Consider the following 12,813-nt stretch of genomic DNA (forward strand, 5'->3'; position numbering starts at 1 on the left):
GGTTAACCCTCCAGAGTCGAGTCAGGTGTTCGGGGACCCTCCAGAGTCCGGGTTAGTCACCGTCGACCTTCCAGAGCTAGGGTTAGTCACAGATGGCTTTCCAGAGTCAGGGTTAGTCACTGATGACCTTCCAGAGTCAGGGCTAGTCCCAGATGGCTTTCCAGAGTCAGGGCTAGTTACCGATGGCCTTCCAGAGTCAGGGCTTGTCACTATTGACCTTTCAGAGTCGAGTCAGGTTCCTATGAACTCTCCAGAGACAAGGCTAGTCACCGGTGATCTTCGAGGACTGAGTCAAGTCACCGGTGATCATCGTCCTCCCATGGGGTCGGCCACAAGAATGTGGTGGTCTTCCGCTCCGCCCTGGGGGACTCTGGCCTTGACTGCGAGGACGTGGTGGTCTTCCGCTCCGCCCTGGGGGATTCTGGCCTTGACTGCGAGGACATGGTGGTCTTCCGCTCCGCCCTGGGGGACTCTGGCCTTGACTGCGAGGACATGGTGGTCTTCCGCTCCGCCCTGGGGGGCTTCTGCCTTGACCACATGGGTGTGATGGCCCTCTGTTCCGCCCGGGTGGGCATCACCTAATGTCCTCAACTACCCATGTTTTTGTTTGCATTTGTTTGTCTATTTTCCTCCTTTGGACCTGGCCCTCCGTCCCTCCCCTTTTTCCCTCCGCCGGTCCACCACCCTCCTGGACTCCTTGTTTTGTGTTACACCTTCCTGTCTCTGCCTTTCCATCCCATCTGGTTGTTCCGTCTCTGTTTTTTCCACTTTACCTGGTTGTCCTGTCTTTGTCTCTCCATTCCACCTGGTTGTTTGTCTCTGTCTGTCCATGCTTCTGGTTCTCCTGTCCCTGTTTTTTGGATTTTGGAATTTATGTGGTCTAATGAGATATTGTTAATGTTCTTGCTAGAAGCCGAGGCGGGGCCCGATGCAGTTCCAGAGGCAGTGCCCGAAGCAGAGGTGTCTCACGTCTCCACAGGCAGTCAGACTGTCAACAGTTGACTGTTCAGAGTTAGTCAGTTCCCGGTTAACCCTCCAGAGTCGAGTCAGGTGTTCGGGGACCCTCCAGAGTCCGGGTTAGTCACCGTCGACCTTCCAGAGCTAGGGTTAGTCACAGATGGCTTTCCAGAGTCAGGGTTAGTCACTGATGACCTTCCAGAGTCAGGGCTAGTCCCAGATGGCTTTCCAGAGTCAGGGCTAGTTACCGATGGCCTTCCAGAGTCAGGGCTTGTCACTATTGACCTTTCAGAGTCGAGTCAGGTTCCTATGAACTCTCCAGAGACAAGGCTAGTCACCGGTGATCTTCGAGGACTGAGTCAAGTCACCGGTGATCATCGTCCTCCCATGGGGTCGGCCACAAGAATGTGGTGGTCTTCCGCTCCGCCCTGGGGGACTCTGGCCTTGACTGCGAGGACGTGGTGGTCTTCCGCTCCGCCCTGGGGGATTCTGGCCTTGACTGCGAGGACATGGTGGTCTTCCGCTCCGCCCTGGGGGACTCTGGCCTTGACTGCGAGGACATGGTGGTCTTCCGCTCCGCCCTGGGGGGCTTCTGCCTTGACCACATGGGTGTGATGGCCCTCTGTTCCGCCCGGGTGGGCATCACCTAATGTCCTCAACTACCCATGTTTTTGTTTGCATTTGTTTGTCTATTTTCCTCCTTTGGACCTGGCCCTCCGTCCCTCCCCTTTTTCCCTCCGCCGGTCCACCACCCTCCTGGACTCCTTGTTTTGTGTTACACCTTCCTGTCTCTGCCTTTCCATCCCATCTGGTTGTTCCGTCTCTGTTTTTTCCACTTTACCTGGTTGTCCTGTCTTTGTCTCTCCATTCCACCTGGTTGTTTGTCTCTGTCTGTCCATGCTTCTGGTTCTCCTGTCCCTGTTTTTTGGATTTTGGAATTTATGTGGTCTAATGAGATATTGTTAATGTTCTTGTTCAAAATTAAATTTTCTTTTATTGCTGTAATTACTTTATAGCATTAAATTGATGACCCTTTAGAAGCAATGACTGATGAATGTATTTTTAGTCCAGTGGCTGTATTGTATTGATTATGATATAATGTAATTAGCATTGACCAAGTTCATTCTGTCATATGTGGATCAACTTACTATGTTGTTGTTTTTGTTTTCAACAGTTTCAATATAAAAAAAAAATAACTTTCATATTGATATAATGGATTTATTGCATTTTGAGAAAAAGAAAAAAAAAAAGTACCATGGACTTAATGCATTTTGAGAAAAAAAAAGTATAATAAATCTTTGTAAATCAAAACCTGGATTTAAAATTGTAATGTTATAATAACTTAAAGATGCTATGTGAAGGTTTAAAACAGAAAATAGTGGTTTTCATCTTGCCATATTCTTGGAAAAGAAAACTAATTTTTACTAAAATTGATCAAAATGGATTTATTGCATTTTGGAACCAAACTCTTCATTTGTCTTCGTTTTGAATTGGTTAATTTAAAAGTAGACATTTCAAGCTTTCTGTAGATATATGTGAGGCACCCTAATTTTAAGTTATTTCATTATAGGGAAAAAAAAATCTATTGATCACGATGGCGCCACCCTTTCATGCATGCACATTAATAATTTTCAGCACAAACACTTTAATATGAATAGTAATAGAGCACATGTCACACTGTCAGTCTCTGTTTTCCTGGGTGTTCCCTAGTGAGCTCACTTCTCCTTAGGCACTTTAATTCCTCTAGTCTGGTTCTGTCTTCACAGTAATTGCACTCCAATTAGAATTGCACAGGTGCTGACAATCCTCTGTCATTAGTCTCCCTATGTATAGCTGTCTTTCTCTGTCATCTGTATGGAGTCCTTACCCTATGTGTGAGTTGTGCTCGTCTCCCGAGTTTCCCTTTACCTTCAAGATGGCCGCCGACCCAGCGCCACAGCACAAGATGGCCGCCAGTCCAGCGCCACAACCCATGATGGCCGCCAGCCTAGCACCACAGCACAAGATGGCCAATTCAACGCCTGAGTCAACTGATAAGGTGCCACCGACTCGCCATCATAAAGGACGGAGGAGGAGACAGGCGCCTGCCGTTCCTCAAGGTCCGGAGAACGTTCCCGAGCGGGCCGCTGCCATCCAGGAGGACGTTCCCGAGGCAGTGCCCGATGCTGTTCGAGATGCCGAGGCGGTGCACGATGCTGTTCGAGATGCCGAGGCGGTGCACGATGCTGTTCGAGATGCCGAGGCGGTGCACGATGCTGTTCGAGATGCCGAGGCGGTGCACGATGCTGTTCGAGATGCCGAGGCGGTGCCCGATGCAGTTCCCGAGGCGGTGCCCGATGCAGTTCCCGAGGCCGAGGCGGTGCCCGAGGTCATTCCCGAGGAGGCGCTCGATGCTGTTTGAGAGGCTGAGGCGGTGCCCGAGGTCATTCCCGAGGAGGCGCTCGATGCTGTTCGAGAAGCCGAGGCGGGGCCCGATGCAGTTCCAGAGGCAGTGCCCGAAGCAGAGGTGTCTCACGTCTCCACAGGCAGTCAGACTGTCAACAGTTGACTGTTCAGAGTTAGTCAGTTCCCGGTTAACCCTCCAGAGTCGAGTCAGGTGTTCGGGGACCCTCCAGAGTCCGGGTTAGTCACCGTCGACCTTCCAGAGCTAGGGTTAGTCACAGATGGCTTTCCAGAGTCAGGGTTAGTCACTGATGACCTTCCAGAGTCAGGGCTAGTCACAGATGGCTTTCCAGAGTCAGGGCTAGTTACCGATGGCCTTCCAGAGTCAGGGCTTGTCACTATTGACCTTTCAGAGTCGAGTCAGGTTCCTATGAACTCTCCAGAGACAAGGCTAGTCACCGGTGATCTTCGAGGACTGAGTCAAGTCACCGGTGATCATCGTCCTCCCATGGGGTCGGCCACAAGAATGTGGTGGTCTTCCGCTCCGCCCTGGGGGACTCTGGCCTTGACTGCGAGGACGTGGTGGTCTTCCGCTCCGCCCTGGGGGACTCTGGCCTTGACTGCGAGGACATGGTGGTCTTCCGCTCCGCCCTGGGGGACTCTGGCCTTGACTGCGAGGACATGGTGGTCTTCCGCTCCGCCCTGGGGGGCTTCTGCCTTGACCACATGGGTGTGATGGCCCTCTGTTCCGCCCGGGTGGGCATCACCTAATGTCCTCAACTACCCATGTTTTTGTTTGCATTTGTTTGTCTATTTTCCTCCTTTGGACCTGGCCCTCCGTCCCTCCCCTTTTTCCCTCCGCCGGTCCACCACCCTCCTGGACTCCTTGTTTTGTGTTACACCTTCCTGTCTCTGCCTTTCCATCCCATCTGGTTGTTCCGTCTCTGTTTTTTCCACTTTACCTGGTTGTCCTGTCTTTGTCTCTCCATTCCACCTGGTTGTTTGTCTCTGTCTGTCCATGCTTCTGGTTCTCCTGTCCCTGTTTTCTGACCCTCCGTCCCTCCCTCTAGTCCGCCGCTGCTTCACCTCCCTCCTACCTCTTTTTCTGTTGGGTTTTCCGGGGTTTCAGGTGGAGCATCTGGGAGCTGCTCCGTAGGGGAGGGGGTAATGTCACGCTGTCAGTCTCTGTTTTCCTGGGTGTTCCCTAGTGAGCTCACTTCTCCTTAGGCACTTCACCATAGGCACTTTAATTCCTCTAGTCTGGTTCTGTCTTCACAGTAATTGCACTCCAATTAGAATCGCACAGGTGCTGACAATCCTCTGTCATTAGTCTCCCTATGTATAGCTGTCTTTCTCTGTCATCTGTATGGAGTCCTTACCCTATGTGTGAGTTGTGCTCGTCTCCCGAGTTTCCCTTTACCTTCTTGTTCCTCCGAGTTCCTCCCTCTTTTGTTTGGTTTGTCTCTCATGACTGTTTATTTTGTATTTTTACCCTTCTGTAAATAAAACCCATACTTGCAATTGGATCCTACCCTCTCCTTGTGTTTTCCCAAACCCAACCGTCACAGCACATTTCTTTTAGGTTACAGAATGGGATCCGCATTAAAAATAAATCTTCATGAGTATACAACCGAGACAGATGCAGTTATAACCTATACATTGAAGACTATTTGACTTTTAAAATGATCTAACAGCTGATTCCGCTTCAAATCATTGATCATTATTTGTTCTTGATCAAGATTAAATGGATGCATGACTCTCATAAACTTGTTTTAATAAATTTATTTTGCATTAAATAATAAAGATACAAAGCAGGTTAAGTTAAATAAAATTAAAATTATTATTATTAAAATTTTTGTACAAATAATTAGGTTGTAAAATACTGCAAAAATTTGCATATGCAAAATTTGAAACTTTTTCAGAGAGTGCCCTGAAGTTGTCACACGTGTCTCTTGTTGCAGTAAATGGTGTGGAGAGTATAAAACACCAGAAGAAACAAGAGCGGGGGAGAGAGAAGGACTGCAGGCTGCTACACTCCTGGACCATGGTATTTGTGTTGCTGATTATTATTTTCCATGCCCTTTTTTTGTATCATTTTTTGTTGAAATAAAAGCAGTCAGTAGTAACAGCTGACCCTGCCGTCATCCTTCCTACACAACATTGTTACAATAGGCTACCACTTTTAATGCTCTGATGCAAAGTAAACCACTATTTCTGTAGAATAATAAAGCACATAATTCATATTATATAATTAATACTGCACATCTGTTAAATATTTTAAATCTAAAATATGGTGTAATGCTGTGTAGCTAAGATAAAATATAAGCACAGGTTCATAGGCTTGACATTCATTCTGCTTGAATACGTTCTAAGAAATGCGCATAAATTTATAAGTAGGGCTACAAAATTATATCTGTGAATATTAAATATTTTAACTACTGTGTTTTTCTTTTTAATTTTCCCTGACTGCAGCCCTCCAATGTAAAGAAAAAAGCTGTCAAAAGCTGATGGCTATTTGCGAAAAATTAGCTTTGCTGCGTTTGTTTGATAACTTGTGGTAAAGCACCACTAAGTGGTCAAGCTGCAATTGCACTTTGCAGATGCGGGAGCGTTAAAAAGCACAACCTGGTTGGCCTGTTACTGTAGAGTGGCATTTTAGCTGCCTAAATTTTAGAATGTCTTTAATTTTTATGATTCAAAAGGTTTTAAACACTGAACCTGTAGTTATGTAGATCAGTAGTTTTGATCAGTGTTGTTGTGGTATTATGAATAATGTCAGATCGCACATCATTAAAACAGCACTTACCATATTCCCGCAGACATTATACTCTGTCACACATCCCAGACTTCAATTGAGTGGAAAAAGAAATCTTCTGCTGTTGTGCAAGCACTGGTTTACACATTAACAAATGTGTTTTTAAGAAGACTAACTTGCAAGACCACTGATTCATCAAACCTGCTTTCTTTTTTTCTATATTTTGTAGTCAGTAATGAATATGCTATGGGGAAATGTATCGGAGTAAAAGTGTGCATTTTAATTAGGAAATGTAGTAAAGTAAATGTGAAAATCGACAGAAATGTAAAAACACATGCAAAGTACAGATTATCCCAAAGAAATACTTAAGTATTGTAACTAAGTGTCATTACTTCGTTACATTACACTGCTGTTTCATTCGTATTTGTAGCCCTCAAAATAGAAGGGCTTGTGGACTCCTACAAGGTTGAAAACCATTGTTCTACACCCATAGGCTCACAACTCTAAGTGCGATTTCTTTGCATATACAACTGTGATCACCAGACAGACAGGCCTGTATAGAATTTGCATGTGCAGCAGATTTGCAGATTTCCACATAATTAAATGCCCATCATTTCCAGGTTTCCACATCCCCAGAACATTACAAAAGTTGATTAAATATTTTGACTAATTACTTAATGTTGCCAAGAAGTACTCTCAGCAGGTTTTTCTTTCTTTCTCTCTTTCTTTCTTTCTTTCTTTCTTTCTTTCTTTCTTTCTTTCTTTCTTTAGATGCATTCCCTTGGGCTAAGCAGTGTTAAAAAATAGGATTCGGTGCTGGATTTTCCATATATATATATATATATATATATATATATATATATATATATATATATATATATATATATATATATATATATATATATACCGTATTTTCCGGACTATAAGTCGCACTTTTTTCATAGTTTGGCTGGTCCTGCGACTTATAGTCAGGTGCGACTTATTTATAAAAATTTATTTGACATGAACCAAGAGAAATGAACCAAGGAAAAACATTACCGTCTACAGCTGCGAGAGGGCTAGAGACGGTAATGTTTTCTCTTGGTTTTTGGTTCTAAATAAATGCGACTTATAGTCCAGTGCGACTTATACATGTTTTTTTCCTCGTCATGACGTATTTTTGGACTGATGCGACTTATACTTAGGAGCGACTTATAGTCCGAAAAATACAGTATATATTTTTCAGTTCAGTTCCAAAACTGTAGCTTTTTGTTTTGTTTGTTTTACACTCAAGACACAGCCATGCACAGTTCTCAAAAGTCATAATTATAATAAATTAAAAAGAAAACATTTGTGTTGGTAAGGATGGTCAGTTTTGTTTCTTTCCCATATTAGAAACCAATAGAGAGATTTTGTTACAGCACAATTACCAGGGTCCACACATTCAGAAGAAATGGGCAGTTTACAAGTGACAAGAGGAATCCTGGAGTGAGTCTTTGTGCTTGCCATGACTGTGGTGCTTTTCAAATTTGTTAACATTTTAATGTGCTCCTAGTCCACATTGGATCCGATCCGAGTCCAAGGGCTACAGTGTATAAATAAATTTGCATTGTGTGTAAGAGTGTGTTCCTCCTAACATCTGCTCCAGTACATGTGGGTAGGCTGCAGTATTGGTCACGTAGTGAGTAATTATGATGGCCATGTTAGCCTGGTTAATGGTGCTAGTCTCTGTTACATGCATAAGCCACTGCTATCTGTTGAATTTACACTACTGTGTCCATCATAGATTTGATCTTGTATTTCTTGGATCTAGGGAGCCCAATATTCACAAACGCATATCAAAGAGAAGCCTGAATATTACTGTCATAAGGTTTTCAAAAATAAAAATATAAAATAAACAATGTTTAATAATGTACATTAAATATCATCCTCAAATTTTTGTAATGCTAACTTATCAAAAGAAAGTAATTTAGTTATGTCATGCATAAAACTGGCTCTTATGATAAAATAACACTCCCCTTTACCTGTTTTGATACTCACTGTTGGAAAGCAGTAGCACTATTTAGATATTGCTATTCATGCCTTTAGATGTCTATGGTTGTTGCTAACTACTATATCTACTCTAGTACCCATCTGTCTACGGTGGAATAGTCTAGGTGTAGTATCCTGAAATTTCACAGTGATTTGAGAGTCTAAAAGCAGGCTGAGCTTATCATATCTACGCACATACATAGCACAAGTCTCACACAAACACTCATTTGTAAAGAAAGATATAAAGTTGACAATCTATTAGACACCTACATCCTTTACAAGGGTATACACTCAGTACTTCTACTCCTGTATGTATAAATATATATTGTTAAACCAATTGAGAGTTAACCTCAGCAAAAATCAAACACTTTTAACTTGTGACAGCTGTTAAATATGGCATCAGAAATAGCACCCCTAGTGATGTTTGTTCGAAACTGGAAAGTGTTGAAACTAAGTGCCAACAAGTGGGTGGGGGTTTGGATTTACAGACTGTTCTCTTAGGGACCATTCACACAAGTTACAAACTACTGTTCAAATGCAACCAGGGAGAGTGCAGTGGAATGGAAAGGAATGGAATGTTTTAGTCAAAAACATTCTGAGCAAATATGCAAACAATGATGTTAATGTTTGGCCAACACACTGTGAATGCACGATTGTTACTGTGACTTTTAGAACTCAGTTCTCTAGGGGGTGATAGAGTTACCTTCAAATATCTGCCATTAACCTGGACATTATTATTCCAATTAGCTGGCTATGTGTAAGCATTTATAAAATGTAACTCAGTGTCTATAACTCATCCAGAATGCGGCTGCAACATTTGTCTTTTAACGAGCCGAAAACAACATGTCACACCTATGTTCATCAATTTTCACTAACACTCACTAAGTTTTCTAAGGAAAACAACAACAACAAGACTTGAGCTTCTAACAGTTGCACTCTGTTCTATCTCTATTCTTACTACTCGTCTTCTTTAAAATAAAAATAAAATGAGAGATCTGAAAATAGCACTCTCTATTCTTTTTCTATTATTACTACTCATTTTCATTATAAAAAGTGCCTCTAATACTAACATTCTCTATTCTTTTCTTGCTCTGTTGTTTTATTTTATTTATTATGAAACTATGACACTTTAGCACTAGCATTTTATATTATTTTTCTATTCTTTTGACTTGTTTTAGTTTTATTTAAAATAGATCCCCTAACCTTAGCTTTTCCTATTCTTTTCTACTGTATCTGCTCATTTTTCTTTTTATTTACAACCCATTCTCACTCCAAAGGCGTCAAAAATCGAAGCATGGTCAAGCGCCCCTAGCGTCACTTTTATGACGCCAAATGTGCCTCTCGGCGTCGACTATCGAAGCACTACGACCTTCATTGCTTTCAGTGGGAAACTTTTGGCGTCAGAATTCGACACGAGGACATGAGATGTTTATCGCTATGAAATCACGTTCAAGAAGTCTCATTCAGCACACATCGCGCGATACTTGCTATCAGTTCCACAGTTTGGGTGAGTAGTCGTATATACGCTCTTTTAATGCCTTTTATCAAATGTATTCTGTCTTCTTTATTAATCAGATTAGTGCCATATGTTTAATCGCTGTATTATATCGGTCATCCGCGGCTGTCTTTGAGTTTCATTGCGTTTAAATAAATGAACACAGCTGCTAATTAGTGTGATTAAACTCTATCTGTCACGTGACGTGCCATAGACCTTCGATCCGTTTTATATTATTATTAATTTCAGGATCAATGATGTAAGTTGTATTTGTAGTAAAATCATGGTAATCACGACACAATAGTAATAAATGAAATGTGAAGTTAAAACACAGTAAATGGGACATTAGTAACTGTAACTGTAGTTTTACTATGATATATTAATAATCAATACAACAATACAATAATCACCAAACCAGCTATGTTTGTATCACTGTAATGTTAGTGTTTTTATGTGCTTTTATATGACAGATATCACAGTAATCATGTGTTCTGTACCATGCTTTTAATACCTTTTAATGTGAATCCAAAAAAAAAAAAAAAATCAAATTAAAAATAAATAATAAAACATGTATTTTTCCATCTTGCAGTTCATTCATATCAGTTTATATATATATATATATATATATATATATATATATATATATATATATATATATATATAAATATTTTGCTCACAGATCATTATTAAAATTCTGTATATAATTCAATTTTATTTTCTCTCCCCTTTTTTAATATTTTTATTTTTAGCTGAAAAGACGTAAAGGCAGTCAGCCCAGTGGTGTTTCTGGAGAGGGATTCCTTCAGAAATGGAGAAGACAGAAAGCTGCGGAGGCAGATATTTGCAGCAGTAAGTCTGTGATAGTTTGTCTCTTTTATCAAAAATTCCTGCTGTTATAATTTGTACAGCATTTGTTGTTTCTTAAACTGTTGCACTGTCCAAATACCCACACTTGCCATCTTTTCACTTGACCACTTGATTACTTATTTGAAGTCTTTCCTGTATTTGGCCTAGTGTTCGAGTGAGCATGATGACCACGAGTGTGTGTCGAACTTTTCATGACCTGATGACTGTGTTTCCCAATCCTGATCCTGGAGAACCCCAGCACTGCACGGTTTTGGTGTCTCTCTTATCTGCCTTGGAGTCTTCACTGATGAGCTGATGAGTTGAATCAGGTGTGTTTGATCAGGGAGACATCTCAAATGTGCAGTGTTGGGGTTCTCCAGGACCAGGATTGGGAGCCACTGCCTTATGGGACACTTATGTGTTTAAAGAGATTTTTAATATCTAATTATCAATATTTCACATACTGTACATTGGACAGCTTTCCATGACCTCTTGTGAGATCTCGGGAAAAAGTCTGACGATTTATTCCAAAACATGATGCATGATGGGATACACTAAGCTTTGTATAGCGCTCCAGAGCAGTATTGGAGAGGTTTAGTGTGTGTTAAGGACGCTGTGCTTTGGCATTATTAAGACCGGGGACAGTCTTGTGCACACACTGTCACGTACACACACTCTCAAGTGGCCAAGACTGCAAGTGTGGGTATCTGGACAGGGTCAAAGTCTTAAAAATGATCCCTAAACACATCACAGTCTTAATAATCCAGTTTAACACTTGTATGATATTGTACAAGCCCCAGGACTGTCTCATCTGACACTATCAAAGAATTCATATGACTATAGCTTGTTATTAATTACTTGCTTTCAATAATGGATTCATTTAACATTTAATTATACAGCATCTTTACAGAGGTGTAATGTACAAGCTGCACGTAATTAATAATATGTCCTTCCTTCTGTCTTACAGGATTTTTTCCAGATAATGCTGTTCTTCTTTTTCAGGTCTAAAATATCGAGCTCAACAGCTATTTTAAGAGCCAACCCTCACAAACCTTCCTAAAACCTAAAAGAGCTATTACTGAGTCTCAGCGAATCTTGCCATGATCAGCTCTTCCCAGGTACATTTGTTTACTCCAAAAATGCTCTGGTCTGAATCTTACTTTAAATTAACTTAATTATGTTTAATGAGCAATATTAATTGCACAGAGAGTAAGTAGAGATTATCTTGTTTCACAGAAGAGAAGGAAGACCAAGGATATGATTTGCTCAGGATGAGGAATGAAGATGGCCATCTTGAGCTCAAACAAACAGAAGTCCTCTGGTATGTGTGTGTTGAAGCAATGTTATACAACATTTTATGATGATCTCTCACAGAACTGGTCATGTCAGCCTTGATTTCGTTTTATACTATTACAATTACAGCATGTTAGCAAAGTGTGACTGGACATTTTTAATATTATGTTTTTAAAAACACACCACCTGTTTTATTAGCAGACAAGTGTCATGAAATTGGTTTAGTTGATATAAACACCAATTGACATTATTTCATTGTTTTGTAAATGTTATGTTATTAATTGTGAATTGATAGTTGATTGGTTTGAAGCCAGGCATTACACTGCACAGACTAAAACACATTTGTGAGAGAAGTCAGGAACTTTGGAGAAAGATTCTAGAGGAAAAAAACACATTTACTGCAACAACAGATGAATTCTAGAGTCTCTGAGAACTACACATGCTAATGTCTCATGAGCAAGACCTTTGCTTCTGTAACTTTTTCTTAATTCTTGCAGAATGACATATTTATTGCAGTATTTTTATTTGTACAGATGATCTCATCAGCCAAATGAGGGGTTTTGACCAAGTGATGCTCTTGAAAGGAGTGAAAGAAGAGGATGTGGTAAATTGTCTTCAGAGAAAAGCTTCTCAAAAGATCTTAAAACAGCTTGAAGAATGGTAAGTGTACAGTACTACAAGGGTCATAGTTACTCACCCTGCTAAAACCACACAGAACATAAGCTGCGCTCTCTGTCCATTAAACAACTTCTTCTGCATTGTTTGTTTCACTTTGACCAGGTCTGGGATCTTAGGACTGAGAGATCATCTGGCTGAGAACAAGCTACACCTCATCAGTGCTGGACATCAACCACAAACTGTTTCCAGACACGAGAGAAGAAGATCACGATGGGGAGATGAAACCAGTTTAGATGTGATGATGGGAATCATTATTTTCTGAAACAGTATCACATGTCTAATATGTATCACATGATCTGTATCACAGTTGACTGGATGGGACTGTGTGACTTTTAAGGACATTTCATCACTCATCTGTGTGAACTGATTTATATATGAGGTTAATGTATCTTTGATG

The sequence above is a fragment of the Carassius auratus genome, chromosome 5, assembly GCF_003368295.1.
Source record: "Carassius auratus strain Wakin chromosome 5, ASM336829v1, whole genome shotgun sequence".
Classification (NCBI taxonomy): domain Eukaryota; kingdom Metazoa; phylum Chordata; class Actinopteri; order Cypriniformes; family Cyprinidae; genus Carassius; species Carassius auratus.